Source organism: Chamaea fasciata, unplaced genomic scaffold (assembly GCF_029207755.1).
Source record: "Chamaea fasciata isolate MVZ Bird 193981 ecotype frontalis unplaced genomic scaffold, bChaFas1.0.hap1 SCAF_2, whole genome shotgun sequence".
In the NCBI taxonomy this organism is placed as follows: domain Eukaryota; kingdom Metazoa; phylum Chordata; class Aves; order Passeriformes; family Sylviidae; genus Chamaea; species Chamaea fasciata.
In genome coordinates, this window is record NW_027094087.1 from 102,583,582 (window position 1) to 102,602,237 (window position 18,656).

Here is an 18,656-nt window from a genome sequence, read left to right on the forward strand (position 1 = left end):
TGAACAGCTGCAGGCTATCCTCCCTGGTATAAATGACATTTCTGGTGATTCCACTTGCAGCAGTTTTGATTTTTGGTGTAATGGATATACCTTGTGCCCAGAATATGTTTTGGCAGAGGGAGGAGCAATATCACCACGTTTCCCTGAGGGGCATCACTTTATCACCGTTCAGAAAACAATTTTCCTTGTGTCAGGTCTGAGGCCATTGTAAGAAATGCTTGGAGCAACTGAATTCAAGATAGGAAAAAATGTAAAATAGAGGCCAACCCACAAGCACGAGGAGCCTGTGTGAATTGAAGAGCTGAAGGATGTTGGTTAAATCTGTGATGTTTGTCAGACCTGTCTACACCTGGCCAGTCCTTCAGCCCTTCAGACCTACTGCTCAGGGGGCTCTGTACTACCCATTTTCTCCACACATGGGATGAGAAGATCTCAGCTGTGGGGCAGGTATGCACCTGTCTCATAAAGACCTGGCCAAGACCTCTGCGGGCGTAAAAAATTATAAGCCAAAACTCTTTTTTTTTTTTTTTTTTTTTTTTTTAAATTGTGATATTTCCCCTGCAGACTTCCATTTTAATTGAGATGGTAAGACTTGTTGCAGGTGGATGAAACATCAGAAAACAGTTCTCAGAGTTCCAGTTCCCTCAAGATCCATGTGACAGCAGACTCTAGAAATAAATCCCCTTTCTCCAGGGAAACATGGAAATGGGTATCACCTGCACTGTGGGAGGTGCTCAGTTTGAGACAGAGCCCCTGCAAAGGAGTTAGTTAATACAGCTCCTGGCATTTCTCAGCATTTACGAGGGTAGTGTTTTCTACTGCAGCAAAATCCAAACTGCACCTGTAATTTACTTAGCTCTGCCAGAATGGCTGTTGATGGGCAGGAAAGAAAGGACTGTAGGTAGTTCACATGGGCAGTAAAAAAGGAATGGATAATTCTCATAAATTTCTTCTGCTGGTAAACACATAATACAGACCTAAAACTCATTTCCAGGTCTTTCATAATAGAGAAAATCCCCATATTGGAGACTTTGAGCTAAGACAAGTGTCTTTGCACTTACACATTTTTAGTATACAGAGAAAGTACTCAAGCTGAAAACCAGAAAATTTGAGAAACCAGAAGTGCAACAGAAATGCCAGAGGGCACAGTCTTTAACCACCCTGTAAAAGCAGAAAAAGAACTACTACCTAATTTCTATATTATTTGTTTAAATTCAAACAATAAATAAACCACACTGATTTATGGTTCAGGTAGTCCACTTGTTCTTCCTTAAAACAGCCGCTTCAGTGAACAGATTTTTAAAAAAATCAAATCATTACAACTTTCTGAACCCTTGCAGTTTCTGATCTATTAGTAATCTTGGCTGTGCCATAGGAAGTATATTCTATCTGTAGTTAACGACCTTTGGTTCCTGCTGTGAACAAAAACGACAGAAAAAAACCCCAATGCTACCCATTCACACTTAATACTTTCACAAACCACCTTTGCCTAGAAAGGAAATGCTCTTTTTTTTGTTTGTTTTGTGCTTCCCTAACTTCTTCAGGAAATAAGGAGTACTGTCTTTTCTGGCAGGACCAATTAAATAAGCAGGTTTGTGGGAAATTACACAGCATCCTACGTTTTTAATCCAGTTGCATGAAACTACAGTCCTATGGTGATCCCCAGCATGGGTCTGCTGTTTTGTAAGAGCAGAGTGGCAGAGCTGATCTGCTAGAGGCACTATATATGATAATTGCATACAGGTTAAGTGTTTTGCAAATTAGCTGTGCTTCATCATCCACTTTCTTTTTACAGCCCGTTCAGGTTGGCATACCAAGTGTGCTGAAGGTGACTTGTCTAATCTGCAGCAGCTGGAACACCCTGCCATCCCCACAAAATCATTTCCTGCCATTTCCCAATGAAGCCTGTGGAGACAGCTGTTCTTCTGTCAGAAGTGACACATGGCACCATGGATTTTGTCAAGGAGCAACCTCCTCTGGGGCTTTGTGTGAATCACTCACTGAAAGAGCTTTAGGAGGCCCATTTTGGATTCAGAGCAGCACCTTGAGGTGTTTCTCTCTGGACTTCTGAAATCCACCTGCAACCTTCCCCAGGTCTCCCCAGAACAGCTGTGCTGAGAATTACCTCTGTGCCCTGGTAGGAAAACCCATACAGTGGCTCTTGTGGCTGACATTTCCCTGGACCTTCAGCATGTATTTCAGGGAGATAATGCGAGGTACGTGCTCTCTCCAGGTGTCTAAGGTAACAGAAAGAGATTATGTTAAGTGCTTGGTAAGAGGCATTTTCCATTTGCAACATTCAACTTCATTTAGCTGTAATGCATGAAAAAATTGACCCACGTGGGTCTTAATCTACCCGTTTAATTGTACCACTGAAGTGTGAATGCGATGAGCATCATGGATTTTGGCACTGTTGACATTTCTTTTAAGCAGATGACAGTTTGAAAGGATGAGAGTGTATTCTTTTATCACTGCAACAGATAAATGCACTACAGAGTGATTGAAACAGCTTTACACACTGGCAAGTGACAGAGGAAAAAGTGGTGGGGAAAAAGGCACAAAAGGCAAGTCAAATAAAAAAAAATAAAACAAGCATTCTTAAAGCCTCTCTGATGAATTCACACTGTGAATAACTGGTGCAGTTGACCAACAATTGTCAGTAAGAAAATTACAAGACTCTTAAAGCTTCCTCAGAAGTTTCTTTAAAACTGTGGATCTTGGACATGTATAGTGGGAAAGCTGAAGGGAGACAAAGATCTCTGGTAAAGAACAAGAAGGGTGGCTGTGGCAGGGCAGGCTCTGATGTTCCAAATTATGCCCTCTCTCACATCAGTGTTTTAAAAAAGCATTTTGTTTGTTGGTCTGGGAGTCTCAGTACTTTTAGCAAGCCAGTATAGTGCTTTCTGGGATAGCAAGATGTACGAATTTTCTAGAAACAGGCTTTTTTCATGGTCAGAAGCAATATTTTCCAGAAGTGGGCTGCGTTAGAAGCAGACAGGAATGGGTAAGAAAAGCTCTGCATGAGGATCACTGGGACTGTTGAAAACATGAAACCTGTGATTTTAAGGGTCTTGGGTTGCTGAGGGAAATTGCCAATGGAATATTTTTCTGAGAATCTTTAAGATTTTCAGCAACAGGTTTTTGTCATTGACAACATGTTTTCTCATGCCCCCAAGTCATCTGGGCAGCTACCACCAAGTGAGAAACTCGGCCGAGACTGTAAAGCATGGAAGACACAGACACCTTTCGAGTCACCTGAAATAAGGCAGATGAATTTCCATATTTATCAACCTAGACAAGCAAAATTAGCTGCCAGCTCAGGAAGATGCTTGGACTGAGAATCCATTGTAACCTTTCATATCTCAGATTGTGACTGTTGATTGTTTTCCCCTTGTGTACTTTTAGGGTGCCGAAACAGAATTTAAATGCAGATAATGGTAATTCAACCACACACAAGCACCTGTCTAGCATATATGTATGTTAGCTTATCACTGGCTATCAACTATCTGTCAGATAACTTGGCAGAGTGAGAAAATCTATTATTAATGGAGCAATAGGCTTCCAGAAAGCATTAACAGGAGACCCTAGAAAACAGTAAATGTGAAAAATGCCATCTGCATCTAAGAAAGTTTTTGGGTTTTTTTGTAAGAAATTTATTTGAGGAAGTGATAAATATAAGGACAGTTATTAAAAATGTAAAATCATTTCCTCACCCACTTTATGAATATTTTATTCCTCCCTATCCCCTACAAAAAAAGACCCTAAACCCCTAGAGAGAAAGAGAAATGCTAACAACATTACTCTATCAGGCATATAATCGGAGGGGATCTTTCTTCTCTCTTGCCACAGATAATAAATTATAGAAGTTTTTGGGAACCTAATTATGTCACTGAGCAAACACTAACATGACAATATGAATGTTTTCTTCAAGCTAATATGATTTTGTGAAACCATTATTTTATTTTAAAAGTACTGCAGAACTCAACTCTGGTCTATTTTTAAAATGATAGATTAAACAGAAAATTTGTAATTAAATACTATGCTGGTTGCTTTGCCACAAAAAAAAAATAAAAGACCAAATGTCAAATTGAAATTAAACTCATATAGAAGCTGAGCAAACAATAAGGGGATGCGTCACAAAGCAAATTATAGCAGTGCAGATATATAACAGATATCCTGATTATTTTTTTTATTGTTGTTAAACTACTAGGCAAATGCAACTCCATCATACTGTGCTTCATGACAAGACTTTTTAAGGCAATAACAGCATGTAAGTTTATGCTTACAATGTATTCATGAAGATATAATGGCTGCTTAATTCAGATTTGAGGCAAGAAAGGCCTCAGCACTGTGATACTCAGTGCTGCAAACCCTCCACTACCAGTGCTCCAAACCAGGAGTCAGTGACACTGTGCCAGCCCAGCTAGGGATGTGTTTCCTTCCTGCTTAGTGCTCTTCTGGCATCCACAACACCCATATTACCAAGCAAGGAGATACCTAGACCAGTCCAAAGGGAAAACTAAGAGAAGGTTGCTGCTGGAAATTGTGAGACTGATTTTCAGATGTGGGCGTTATCCTGAGAACTGTCTCAAATCAGTATGTGCAGATAGGCTCGGGACCACCCCCACGACAGGAGACATGCTCCTGTCTCCCAGGCCCAGGTGCCTCTGCCAGGTGGGACTGAAGGCCAGAAATTGCCTCCTTCATGCTTTCATGGTTCTAAGCATATAAGAGCAAACCCCTCTGTTTTCCTGGACCTCTGCAGCATAGCTTCTATCTTGAACTACTTTTACCTGAGGAGGAAGGAGTGGGGCTTCTTTTTCACCATAGAAACATATCTATACCAGTAGCAAATTAGATATTCCAGATGTAGGTTTCAATTCTTTTCAGGGCCAGGATAAATAAGAATTTGTATCACCTGGTTTCTACGACGGTGCATTTGCAGCAAAATAAAACTATCCATTGCCTCTGAGTCCTACTCTTCCACTCAGCCAGTGGTGCTGCGACACCATGTGAGTATGCCAAGCAAGCCAGACTCTTCAGGAGCCTGTGGTGGGGGCACCTGTCAAATATGTAGCAGGACCTTTAATTAAATGCACCCAAGATGATGACATTCATCAGTGTATGCAATAGTAAAGCTCCAGGTAAATGAGCTTGCTGTGGAAAACTAGGAGACTACCATCAGGTGCCTTAAGAAGAGTGAGTGGGGTTTTCTTGGGTCATGCTGTTGGAGCAAGGTGTGTTGGCTCTAAGTCACGCTTGGTGTGACAATAATGATTGTAGATTCCACCCTAAAAATTCTGCTGTAGCAGGGAGAAGACCTGTACTGGAGAGAACCTGAAGATGCTGAGTCCTGAATCATATTCTAAACTGGAACAAAAACCCTTTGTAACTGACTAGATCCTTCTTTTTTTTTGTGTTAGGAGATAAAACATAGGTAAAATATGTGGGGACATATTTTGTGGAGGAGAAATAATGGAAATAAAAATTATATAATAATAATTAGGAGAAATAATGGAAAAGACTTAAAGTTGAAACTAAGTCTTGTGCAGTTAAGGATTTTAATTTTCTTTGTCTCACTCTCTTTTTAAAATTATGTTTTGTGGACAGTTAAAAACCTTAAAATGGAGGTACAACTCTCTAGACAGTATATTTAAGTCTGTTCATGATATTTGCAATTCTCTTTGTTTCGTTCCAGGGAAATATAGTGCTCCTCTCCCAGGGCTCCAGAGAACACCAATACCAATCCTTTCAAAGAGCTCCCTGTAGCCTTCCGCCTCAATTTTTCCAGATTCTCTTAGCCAGAGGTACCTTTTTTTTTTTCTCTGCATTCTTGTTGTTTTTATAACAGATATATTCAGATACATTTTTCATTTTCTCTTACATACAGCTTCTGTTTGAGACCCTAAGGGCTTCCAAGTAAAATGCAAAAATAGCATGAGAACAAAACTTCCAGACAGTCTTTCTTCAATCTGAGAATAAACAGCAAGATTTTTAGCTCATCAGACTACCTTTTCAAAGTCTTCTATTTTTTGGAAATGTTTGTGAGACAGACTTTGGATTTTTAAAATCAGTTGTTCATTACTGTCTTTAAAAAAACCATGCTCATCAGTGGATTCAAGGGTAAACTGCGGGCTCTATTTGAAGTGGTAGAAAACAACAAGCCTTTTCAAGTTTTGATGCAATTAATCCTTGTTCCATGGCTTGCTGGTAGATCAGGGACCTGGACTCACAGCCCAACTTTTCTCCTGGTCTCAGCACCTCCCAGTCTTTGCAGGCACTGCTGCGACTGCCTCCATTCCTCCTCAGCTCCTCTGCAGCTTCCCCCTCAGCACCAGGGCTCCCCTAAAACACCTCTAACAGATACTGCATTGTCCAGTTGAATCCCTATTTACTGTTTTGTCTGGCATCTTTTTCACAAATCCTCCAAAAAGCCCTAAGTTCAGGCTTTGTCTTCCTGGGTCTCCTACCCTTATCTGTCTAAACACCTTCCCAGCATACCTTCCCAGCTTACAGAGACCTTTCAGGCTTGAATTAATCCTTTTCCCTGTCTGGGTTTGCACCTGCACACTTTCCTCACGCTGCACCTTGGGAAGCTTTTCTCTTCTGCCGTCATTTAGTGCAGAGAGATGAAATGTTTAAGAAAGAAGGAGGTCTGTATGGAAGTTTTTTAAGCATGGGTCAGAGCATTTAATGAAGGTAAATCATGAGAGACAGAAAGAGAAAGAATCACTACTCAAACAAACTTGAAAAAGCTAAAGAAAGTATTTTATAAAGTCATAAATTGCTGCCTTTCTCCTTAAGCCCTTCCTTCTACACAGAACAGATAGCCCAATCTCAAAAATAGACCTCAAAAATAAAGAGAATTGCAGGAACTGTGAAGACAAATCCCTCTTTTGTATGAACTTATACAGAGCCGAGGGTCAGACAAAGTGAGACAGAAGGAACTGTGGGGGCAGCACAGGCGCCATGGTGACAAATGAGGTGGCACTTGCTGGATGCCAGGATGATTCCCCTTGTCACAGTGTTTGCCAGAGATCAGGAGGCAGATGTGCCTCACACAGATGTTTCCCGGGGACAGAGAAGGAGACATTTATAAAACATTGGAAGTACCAGAACAAAGGTTTGTCTGGGGGGAATAAAGTCAAAGAGAATGTGCCTCTGTGCTGAATTTCCTTCAGCTGCAACTCTGACAGATGCTGTGGTACCAGCATTCCTTCTAGGTGCCTTGCCAATACAGAGACGGCGTGCGAGGGTTTATGCTCTAATTTAACATGGGGAAAACCAGGTTGCTTTTCATTCTTATAATACTACCACATTTACTGCTACTACTAAAATAATAATTATAAAACAGGTCCATCCCAGTCCGAGCCTCATCAGATGATTTTTAAATCAGGGAATTCTCCTGCAAATGAAAGGTAATAAAAACACTCAATAATGATGTGGGATAACTTCCCTGATTATGTGCTGCCAACAAAAATGCAAATGTGATCACTGCCTTGAATTTGAACCCAGAAAACTGTTAAAATACCAGAAAGAAGTGGGCTTTTGCCTAATGACTAAAAGTTTTAGTCCTTCCTCCAAGTAATGAGTTCAGCAGTATTAGTGTAATGTGCTTCATACCCGTTAAAAAATAAACATTTCTGGTTTAGATACAATCTAAATGAGCTTGGAATTAAAATAATTCTTCATTGGCTTCAAATTAGATGGATTGGCCATGTCTGAGCATTACTGCTGCTTAATTTAATATGACATATTGGCCTGGCATTTCCATTTTTAATGTGGGAAGCTGTGTTTATAAATAAGACCTTTCAGGAGCAGCAGTTTAAATTTTTTGAAAACTAACAGAAATCTATTTAAATGATGTCTTGCACACTGTTCAGGCTGGGTACCCTGAGAAAATGTAAATTTGTCTTATGATAAATAAACCCATGAATAACTTTTAAAAGCTTCCATTTTTTTACCTCCTGCAGCTCTTCCTGCCATGAAGCATTCAAGATAAAGTGTTTCCTGGATGCTTTGATAGCACTGAGGAAGGTGTGCATTTGATTGACATCTTCCAAAATGTTTCTGGCCTGACATTTTCATGTCATGTCCTGCAAAGGAGGTATATGCATCATACTGACAACATGCAGGAATTCTTTCCTCCCCAGTTACAAAACCAAAAGTTATCCTGAACAGTGCAGGAAATGTAGCCTGGAGATATTTCTAGCCCCATCTCTTCCAATTTTCTGATCATATCTATAAAATTGCTGCAACTTTGGCCACCATGAGCTGAAGCAGAGCAGTGTGTGTGTTTTATCTGTCCTCCTTGAGGGGTAGCTTTAAAGCATGTGATAGGATCAAGCCCGGTACAAATGTAGCAACCAGGGCCATTTTCATTCCAAAATTCATCCTACACTTTACACACTAGCATGAAAGTTAGAGCACTAACTGAGAAAAAAGGAACCTTAACCTCAAACCTTCCCCAGGATTAGAGTATCTCCCAGAGGATGCTCCTCTGCACCACCAAGACACAGGCCAAGCTGCAGTGAGGACAGAAGCAATTTTCATTTGGTCAAATTGTAGTTGATGGAAAGAAACAATCCAGGCACATCTGCTCCTGAACAAGGGGACTTGCTGTTAGGATACAGTTGTCCAGGGTGTGAACCAGGAGCAGCAGGGTGCCCAGAGCCTCACTCTGCTTCAGACTGGAAGACTTTTCTCATGAAGAAAAAGTGAACTTATATATTTTGTGAGACAACCAATAGTCAGCACCAACATCAGAAGAAAACAAATCACTTGTTCTGGAGTTCTCAAAAAACACCTCTCTGCATGAAACAGGGGCAGCTGTGGTTCACCAACAACTCCATAGTACACCATTGAAATGTACATTCTTAGGGGGGGTAGAGTAGAAATCATCCTGGATAAGCAGAAAACAGTTATTCTTTTAATTTGGTAAGCCCTTTCCTAGCAATTGGTCAGCAGAGGCAAGCAGGAGTTGTATCCAGATCACAGTTGCAACAAAGCCATCCCTGTACACTAAACATTTTCAGCACTTGCTGATGAGAGTCTTGATTTTTGGGGATCACCTTCTACAATGAAGCAGCCCAGTTACTCAGCATGCTGGAAATACAGCTGAGTGGGAGCACAGGGGATGGAAGACCCGGGCTACAAAACAGAAGATGCCTGGTCAGAGGATATAATTTTATCCTGTGTACTGGAGCCCACAGCAAGTATGCCTCATGCTGGCACACATTGAAGGGCTACTTTAGATCTGGAGCAAACACTCTGAAAATCTGAGAATTAGCACGTAACTTTTGTGACTAGGAAAGCTGGCTGGCAGCTTTGAATTATATTGTCTTCCAAGGCTGAGGAAAACCTATTGCAAAGAGGCTGTGTCCAGGGTTACTCTTGTTTTGGTGAGGAGGGGATTTTTCTTCTGTGCTTATATAAGTCCCTTGCATGTAAGGCATTGAAACTGTGGCTCCACTGCAAAGTAGCTTCAAAGTTCCTAAGGGTTTTAGACAGCCACTTTCAGCAGCCTTCATGAGAGGACCAGAAAAGGCTCAGTTAAAGTCAAACTGCCATGAAACATCCAATAAAGGCTTCTCTTTCTGCAATGTGCAGGCAGTAGCAATGAGATACCAGTCCAAGGGACCCTATATCAAGTTACAGCTGTGCTGAGGAACAAAATTGCTGCTGTCAGTTATTTGCAGTTAAAGCACAAGCACTGCAGGGGGAAATACCAAATGCTTTTACAGTGCCCTAATGACCATGAGTCAAGAGCATTATTTATGTTTGGCAAAAACCCAGCATGAATCCAGTAAGGTAAAAGTACTGTTGCTATCACCAGTCACCACCTGCTTTCCCCTGGTGACCTGCCTGCCCTTGGGGGAGCCCAGAGCAAAGCTCAGGGGATGAGGGTCTCCAAGCCTGTGAGCAGCACTGAGCTGCCTGGCTAAGCTCTGTACTATGCTAGTGCCTCTGCATCGTCAGCCACCATTCCCCCATGTCTTCTTCCTTGGTGGCACCAAGAAGATGGATATAAAAAACCAGACCAAATAATTTTTTATTGTTTTTAATTTCCACAAACAGGAACTTGATAAAATAGATTGTTAGATTTTATTTGTAGCAGTTTAACAATCTCATAAATGGCTGGAGAGATAAGGAATGTACATCAGTCACTGAACTGGACTGGGATATGATTTACTATATGGTATACGATCATTGAACTGGTATATGATTTAATTTTCCCATACATTCAAAAACTATATGATTATCAGGATTTCTCAAAAAATATTTGAAAGACTGCTGATACATCAAAAGATGTTTATTCTTCTATTCTTCACAATTATTTTTCCTTTCTAATAGGGTTAGGATTCCTCTTAACCTACTAAGTTGTAAATTTTGTCTATAAATAATATTAATTTGAATCTAATAATTTAGAACTCCTTCAATGTCTGCTGTCAATTTATTTATGACTTACATTCACAGTACAGAAAGCAAGTATACAGCAAGTTATTTTTAATTTCTTCTGTATACTAAAATGTGGAAGAACTATTAGAATTCACCACACTTGGGCCAGATATAAGAGTTCCTTCAGGCTTGAAATTACAGATTGGCTTCCTAATAAGTTATATTCATAATGTAGAGTTTAATTATACTCAATGAGATATTCAGAAGACTTTCACTTTTATGCAGCTGCTAAAGCTGTAGTTACAGTTAATTAATAGTACAATAATCAACCAGACTTTATGTCTGGGTCAAATTTCTCTTATATAAACATAGTCCTGCAAAATCCATATCTGAGCTCTGTGTAGTTACTTGGACTGTCTTCACAGCTGCTAAGAGAGAAGATGACCAAAGTGTGCTCAGGTGGACCCTGAAGATGGTTATTGCCACAGGGATGTCTCCATACTTTTAGGTAGCTGAAGTGAGGTAAGAAGGACTGAAGTCTTCATCTCTTGGGATTATTGCAGCTCTTTTTTTTTTTCTTTTTTTTTTTTTTTCTTTTTTTTTTCTTTTTTTTTTTTTTTTTCCTAGGGAAATAGAATATTCTTTCTATTTTTTGGTAATTTCTAGTCATGTTAAGTCTCTGGAATTATACAAAACTAAAGCTCCAGAATAGAGAATTAATCCCATCATAAAAATTTAATCAATTAGATTTTGAAGAAAACAATGCAATTTATGCTTCTTACATTTCGTTGCCCCATCTTGTCTTCCCTGTGGAAGACAGCTTCAAGATACTGCTTTTTCAGATCATTTGCCCATAAATATAGGAAAATCCATACTGGTAGGGTTATCATTCCTATTAGTAATATGTACCATTTAAACTTTTCATGAAGAGGGGATATCCTAAACTGATGCTATAACTTTTTTCAAAGTTTGTGTCATGCAGTTAAAGTGTATTTGAAGAGATTTATAAATGACATATATTCCCAATATGTGTATAGTATGTCATTGGTTTGGATTCTTATTTATCATTATTGGAAGTCATATCTCAGTAATGCTGCAATCTACATTTTTCATCCTCAGATAATGATGTCTTAAAAGTACCTATCACTTCTTGAATCTGGGTCCATTGAGACTACAATATAGTGATACACCATGAAAACAGTCAGAACTGAAAAACTTGCCCTAGTTTTTTTGTGGTTATATCAGGTTATATACAAAAAGTTAATTTAATCATAGTGCTTTCGTAAATATTTCAAATGGTTATTTTGAATATATGTTCCAGAGAGGTATTTTGAATGTAGGATCCCATAAGGCCTGTAGCAGTAAAACCATTAAGTATCTGTGTATAGTATTTGAAAAGATCAAAGGGTAAGATGAAGAGAATAAAAATATGGCCATGTCTGATGCTCATGCAGTCTGCCGAATATTACAAATTGAAACCGAAGATTGATCTGAAATACAATGTTTGAAAAGCATCAAGGATTACACAGCCTTGTGAGCAGTGGTGAGGACATCTGGAACACAGATAGCTTTTTCATCCATCCTCCCAAGAGTCAAATGGAAGCGGTTTGGAAGGGACAGGCAAATCTGGCAAATCAACAAATGTTTACAGGACTGGGGCCACAGCCAGGGGTTTGGCTGCTTGGATAATGGGACTCTCTTTGAGAAGCCTGAGCAGTGATTGGGCCCATCTGCCAGAGAAGGGGAAGATCTTTGGTCATAGGGTTGCTGATCTGGCGAAGAGGCTTAAACCACTTTTGCTGGGGAGAAGAAGCCTCAGTCCATCCCAATTATACTAGTTGGATACCAGGACGAGCAAGAAATGCCCAGAGCCTGGAGAGTATTTACAGGTCAGCAGGAAAACACCTGAAGGGCAGCACTGAGGAACTGCAGCCACTCCAGCCAGTAAGTCAGCTTCTTAAGAATCATAGAAGCATAAAATCATTAACACTGGAAAAGACCCCCAGATCACTGTATTCCAACCTTTGACCAAACACCACCTTATCAACTAAACCATAGCACCTACTGCTACATCCTGTCATCTCTTGAACACTTCCAGGGGTAGTGGCTCCACCACTACCTTGGGCAGCCCATTCCAATGTTTAACCTCCTTTCAGTGAAGAAATTCTTCCTCATGTCCATCTGAACCTCCCCTGCTGCAGCTTGCGGCCATTTCCTCTTAACCTGTCACAGGCTGCCTGGGAGAACAACCCCTGCCTGGCTACAATGTCCTTTCAGGGAGTTTTAGAGAGTGATAAGGTCCCCCCTGAGCCTCCTTTTCTCCAGGTTTAACCCCCCCAGCTCCGTCAGCCACTCCTCCCATGACTCACTCTCCAGACCCTTCACCAACCTTGTTGCCCTGTTGAGAGTCCATCTTAAATGTTTCTTTGCAAACGCGGGGAATAAACAAGAGGAGCTGGAGTTATGTGCACCTCTGCAAGGCTGTGATCCTGCTGACATCACGGAGAGGTGGTGGGATGGATCCTGGGGCAGGAGTGTTCAAATGGAAGGATGCAGGCATTTCAGGAGGGACTGGCAGGGAGACCAGGAGGAGGTGCCTCCATCTATGTAAATGGGCAGCTGCAGTACCAGGAGTTCTGCCTGCAGATGGATGAGAAGCTGACTGAGAGCTCAGGGGTCAGGACTGAAGGGAGGGCAGGGACAGGTAACATTATAACAGAGATCTGCGACAGGCTGCCCTACCAGGAGTTCTCAACAGATGAAGCCTTCAATAGACAGGTAGGAGCAGCCTCCCATTCACAAGTCCTGGTCCCCAAGGGGAACTTCAGTCACTCCAATATCTGTTGGAAGCACAATACAGCAGGAAGTTCCTGGAATGCACTAATGATAATTTCCTACTCCAAGTGACAGAGGAGCTATTGAGGAGAGGAGCTGTGCTGTGCTGGACCTTGCTCTCACAAATGAGGGGCTGGTGAGGAATATGAGGCTCAAGGGAAGCCTGGGCTGCAGTCACCATGGAATGGTGGAGTTTGAGATCCTTAGGGCAGTGAGGAGGGTGCACAGCCAGCTCAGTGCCCTGGATTCCGGACAGCAGACTTTGGCCTCTTCAGGGATTTGCTTGGTAAAGTACCAGCCCTGAAGGGAAGAGGAGCCCTAGGAAGCTGGCTGATGCTCAAAGATCACCTCTTTCAAGCTCAGGAGCAATGCAACCCAACAAAGAGGAAGACAGGCAAAATCACCCAGAGGCCTGTGTGGATGAACAAGGAACTCCTGGACAAACTCACACAGAAACGAAGCCTATAGAGGGTGGCAGCAAGGACAGGTATCATGGGAGGAATACAGAGAAATTCTCCAAGCAGCCAGGGATCAGGTTAGGAAAGCTAAAGCTCTGACAGAATTAAATCTCTCCTGGGATGTCAAGGGTAAGAAGAGAAGCTTCTATAGGCACATCAGTGATAAAAGGAAGACTATGGAATGTGGGCCTTCTCAGGAAGGAAACACTCCTGTGGGGAAAACTGAGGTGCTCAATGACCTTTTTTGCCTCATTCCTCACCAGCAAGTTCTCCAGTCACACCACTTGAGTCACAGAAGGCAAAGGCAGGGATTGGGAGAATGAAAAACTGCCCACCATAGGAGATCAGGTTTGAGACCATCACAGGAACCTGAAGGTGCATGAGTCCAGGGGACCTGGTGAGATGCACCCACGGGGTCCTGAGGAAGCTGGTGGATGAAGTTGCTAAGGCACTGTAAACCCCATTTCAGAAGTCATGGCAGTTCAGTGAAGCTTCCAGTGACTGGAAAAGGGGAAACATAACCCCCATTTTTAAAAAGGGAAAAAGGGAAGATCTGGGTAACTAGAGGCTGGTCAGTCTCACCTCTGTGCCTGGCAAGATCATGGAGCTAATCTGTCTGGAAACTATGCTAAGGTGCATCAAAATTATGAAGATGATTGGTGACAGCTAACGTGGCCTCACTAAGGCATATTTAGGATATGTACCTATTTTCTGAGTAATAAAAAATGTTACGCAATATTTTTTATTTCGAATAACCACTGACTATTGCAGCTGCAGATGTATCATTCAGTTCCTAAATTCTGTTCTGTAGTAGAATCATTTTGCCTTATCTTTAAATACAGCTCTACTCAGAGGATATAGCCTGGAAAAACTATGCCTTATTCGTGAAATTGTTGCTATAATCTAATCAATTAAGATCTTAATGTGTAGGCTTTTTAGCTATTTTTGACTGAGAAAAAACATTTAAAATTCAGATTGTGATTTTGGTAACTGTATCATCAAATGTGAAATGAAAATCAGGGTTTGGGGGGTTTTTTTTAATAATTCAGAGATTTCTTTTATGAATGAAAGAAATTGCAGTCCTAAAAAAGTCAAAGCATGTAATCAGAACTTGTAAAATATTCCATTCTGTTTTATGACATCTCAACTCCAATCAAATAAACAGAGCCAGAAAGAACCAGAGACTTGATTGACTGTTTAAAGGAAAAGCTGTCACTTTGATTACAGGCAAGTGAGCAGACACATTACTAAATGTAAACTGCATTTAATTTTATTATGCAAGCAGATTTAATAACGTCACAAATAAGTTATGCAAACTGAAACACTAGGTGCAACTGCATACAGATTTCTGATACTGAGTGGGGGCTGTGGATCATAGCTACTTTCAATTTAAGTGTACTAAATTTATTAGGGAGCAAAAGGTAATTAAAAATGAGTGAGCATCAGAAGAAAAAAAAAAAAAAAACACACCATGTTGTTTAAAAGCTACACCAAAGTGGTATAGCTTTTAAATAGATTTTAAGAGTAGATTCTTGCAGTGCTGTGAAAAAATTCCCTTATGGTGCTTCTATTCAAAAATCTGCAGCATTTTTCTACTCTTCCCTTTTTCCTCTGGTTTCATTCCCCATGTGTAAATAATTTTGAAATTCAAAATGACTCATTAAGTGTGATGGATGTTTGACACTAAGCATGTGCAGGTTTTTTGATCTACCCACAGAAGGAAGCAAGACACAAACCATTTCATAGAATCAAGAATCATTTAGAACCTAAAAGACCTCAGAGACTATCAAGTAGGACTGTGAATACAGCACTGCCAAGTGCACCACTAAGCCCTGTCCCTAAACACCACATCTGCGTGTCTTATAAATACCTCCAAAGATGGTGATTCCACCACTTCCCTGGACAACCTGTTCCAGTGCTTGGCAACTCTTTCGGTGAAGAAATCTTTCCTGTTATCCAATCTTTACCTCCCCTGGAGCAACTTGAGGCCATTTACTATTCATCCTCTCTGGTAAGGAGAAATTTTTTTCCTTACCTTGCTGCCCAGGGGAGATAGCTCAAACAAGACTCAGCTGAGGACTTCTGAAAATGCTGGGATACCCAGCCGTTGTAAGCCCAAAAATGGACTTTGCAGCAGTGGCAATAGTTCTGTGCTGCTGTCTGTTGAGGGGAGATCAGGCTTCAGCTGCGTTCTCCCACAGCCCTGGTTTGCCAGGCTGGAGAGTTCATCCCTGCCTGCTTATTTCTGCCTCTGACCCACCCAGAAACACAGAGTTACAGACCTGGAACTGCTCTGGTAATGTACAGCTGAGAGAAATGTGCAATTTCAACATCTGATGCACATCAGACAAAACTCAGCAGGGAAACTGAGATGGGGAGATGGGCAGGGATGGCTGCTACATTATTCCCAAAAGGAGAGCAGCACAGCTCCCTCTCTGACCACTTGGTCCCAATGCAAAGACAGGAAAAAAGTGTTGGTGGGTTTCTAGGTGTCACCCAGGGAGCCTGTAGTAAAACACAACTGTCCTGAAGCAGTAGATGGCACATTCTCACAGCAACGATATGTCCAACAAAAAGCAACTCTATAGCAAGCTTTGTTGTGCTGGCTTTTAAAAAAGAGAGAAAATTTAGTCACTGGAGAGGAAGCTGGCAAAGCCTGGAGATCAGCAATCACAATCTGATTACATTCAGTGTGGAAAAACAGAAAATAAGGGTTAGTTTTGTCAAGCTGAGAGAAATTATGAGAAGTGATTCTTTTCTGAATGGCAATCTTTTTTTTTTCTGGCTCCTCCTAGCACTCTTTAGAAACTTATATTAGATGATTAAAAAGCCATTGGTGTACAGTTGAAAAGACGTAATGTTTTTCTACAAGTTCCTTTTAGTTCACTAACAAAATGAGGGTGATAAGTTGAGTAACAAATATTGCAAAGAGAAATGGGAGGAATAGACAGCACTCAGTGCAAACTCAGGGTAAGCTTTTGGAGCACAGAAAATGGAACAGAGATCAGCAGGTAAGAACTTCGGAAAAGATAAAATTGAGCATGAATGTGAATGGTGATACGGAATTAAAAGAACTATATTAGGAGAAAAAGAATTCTTAATATACTAAATATACCTGTCATGAAGAAGAATGATAGCACAGCTAGTAATGAAGGGAAATAGCAGAGTTTTCAATAACTAACAATAATAGTTTTTTCTTTGGAAGGAAACAGAATAGTTCACATATGCATGAAGACCCAAGATGTGTTTAGTATTCAAATGGCACTGAAAAATAAGACGGTGTTTCCAACTGCCAGCAGTTGCTAAACTATCTGGCCTAAGTAAGCATCAGTATAAAAGGGCTAGGCAAGAAGATGTGAGACTGGTGCACCTACCTTCAGTACTGTTAACTCAGAGTGCTTAACAAAATTCCACGCAGTAAATGTTCAGACCTGACCAGCAGCCTGTAGTAGGCAGCTGAAGAACACAGCTGTTCCAACATCAACCCCAAATATAAAAATTAATTAATAATGATCAGACCAGTTAAAGTCACTCAGCACAATTTGACCGCAACAAGACTTGGCAAAACAAACCTGATTTCATTCTTCAGTGAGTTTACTTCCTGTCTGATTGCGTACTATATATACATAATGGATGTAATGGATGTATTTTTATTTTTTATCATCATACACACACACATACACACACACACACATCCCAGCTGAGGAATTGGCACTTTACGATATCAATAACCTTACACTAAACTGTTTTAAGATCTCAAAGGGCAATCCATGAGGGCATCTCTTAAGTGATTCTTACCAAAATTAGTGCCAAGTGATACTCTTCATCATTTCTATTTGTGTTCTAGAAATAAATATAAAATCATTTCTAATACAATTTGACTTAAGCCTATATACAGGAAATTATCTAATGATGTCTACAGCAACGAGGGCAGAGCACCAGCAGAGAACGCTCTCAACAGACCACAAGTTGAGTCTGAATCATTATAACACAGTTGAAAGAAATTCTGTATGTGTTGGAACATGGGATTCAGGTCATGCAAAGAGACAAAGAACATGTGTCCCAGCACAGAGCAGTTCTAAAAGATTTAAGTATCTTAAATGAGAAACTGAGTCTTACGATAGAAGGTAACAATTCTAGTACCTACATTTTAAAGGAAATTAAAACTATTTGGGATCACAAAAATTATTGAAATTATTGAAAATTTTTATGTGAAATAAAATTAAATTTAATTTAAAATATTTAGTTTTTTCACAGTCAAAACTAAGGAACCTGTTTATCCTGTCAAAGAAAGGACTGGGAAATTACATGAGTTGATTGCCTTGCTGGACAAAGATGCAAAAGGACCCAGTTTTAGCAAAGACCGGCACATAAGAGAGGCAATCGTTGAATATTGAGGTCATCCACAGCCAGGTGAAAAATAAAGCACACTTCAAAAAATGACAGGCCTCAACCACTGGAGCAAGACATTGAAGGAATGAATTTGATAACCACAATCCAGGACTAAGTGGCTTTCTGGAAGCTGTGCTTCATTTAACCAGGAGTAACTGGTCTCTAGGCAAGGATAATGGGACCAATATTAAGCCTTTTCATGCAGATCATCATCCTGCTTGCTTAAAGGTTCCCCTCTAATCTTAAATACTAAAACCTGGCAAGACAAAAGGTAAGTGTCACAAGGATAAATACTGAAAGTATTAGAGGACATTTAAAACAAGTAAGTTATAGAGATGACACTGGGGATCACTCCATTTTTTGTAAATACCAGTAAAATTTTGATTCTGCAAAGATCTTAAGCATGGTTATGATTTTACGTGGGTGGTTAAGTCCTCAATGTTTCAATAGAATTTAAGCATCTGTTTGGCTCAATCGAAGTTTTATCTGAATATCTAGGGCTGTGAAATTTCTTTTTTCAATATTTAAGTGCACCTTCTGCACAGTTTATCATATGTCATAGATTATAACTGA

The 18,656-nt window shown here is 40.5% G+C and overlaps 2 long non-coding RNA genes across 2 annotated transcripts in view; one reads left to right on the forward strand and one right to left on the reverse strand.

Moving 5' to 3' along the window:
- The window catches only part of LOC136286095 (uncharacterized), a 52,305-nt gene extending 50,117 nt beyond the window's left edge, over positions 1-2,188 (reverse strand). The window contains exon 1 of the long non-coding RNA XR_010719750.1: positions 2,126-2,188. This is a non-coding gene — a long non-coding RNA (uncharacterized lncRNA). The remainder of the gene's footprint in view (positions 1-2,125) is intronic.
- A 2,582-nt stretch (positions 2,189-4,770) lies between these two features.
- LOC136286096 (uncharacterized) lies at positions 4,771-10,258 on the forward strand. Its single transcript, XR_010719751.1, has 4 exons — positions 4,771-5,012; positions 5,699-5,807; positions 7,355-7,418; positions 7,974-10,258. It is a non-coding gene; the product is annotated as an uncharacterized lncRNA (long non-coding RNA).
- The last annotated feature ends 8,398 nt before the right edge of the window (positions 10,259-18,656 follow it).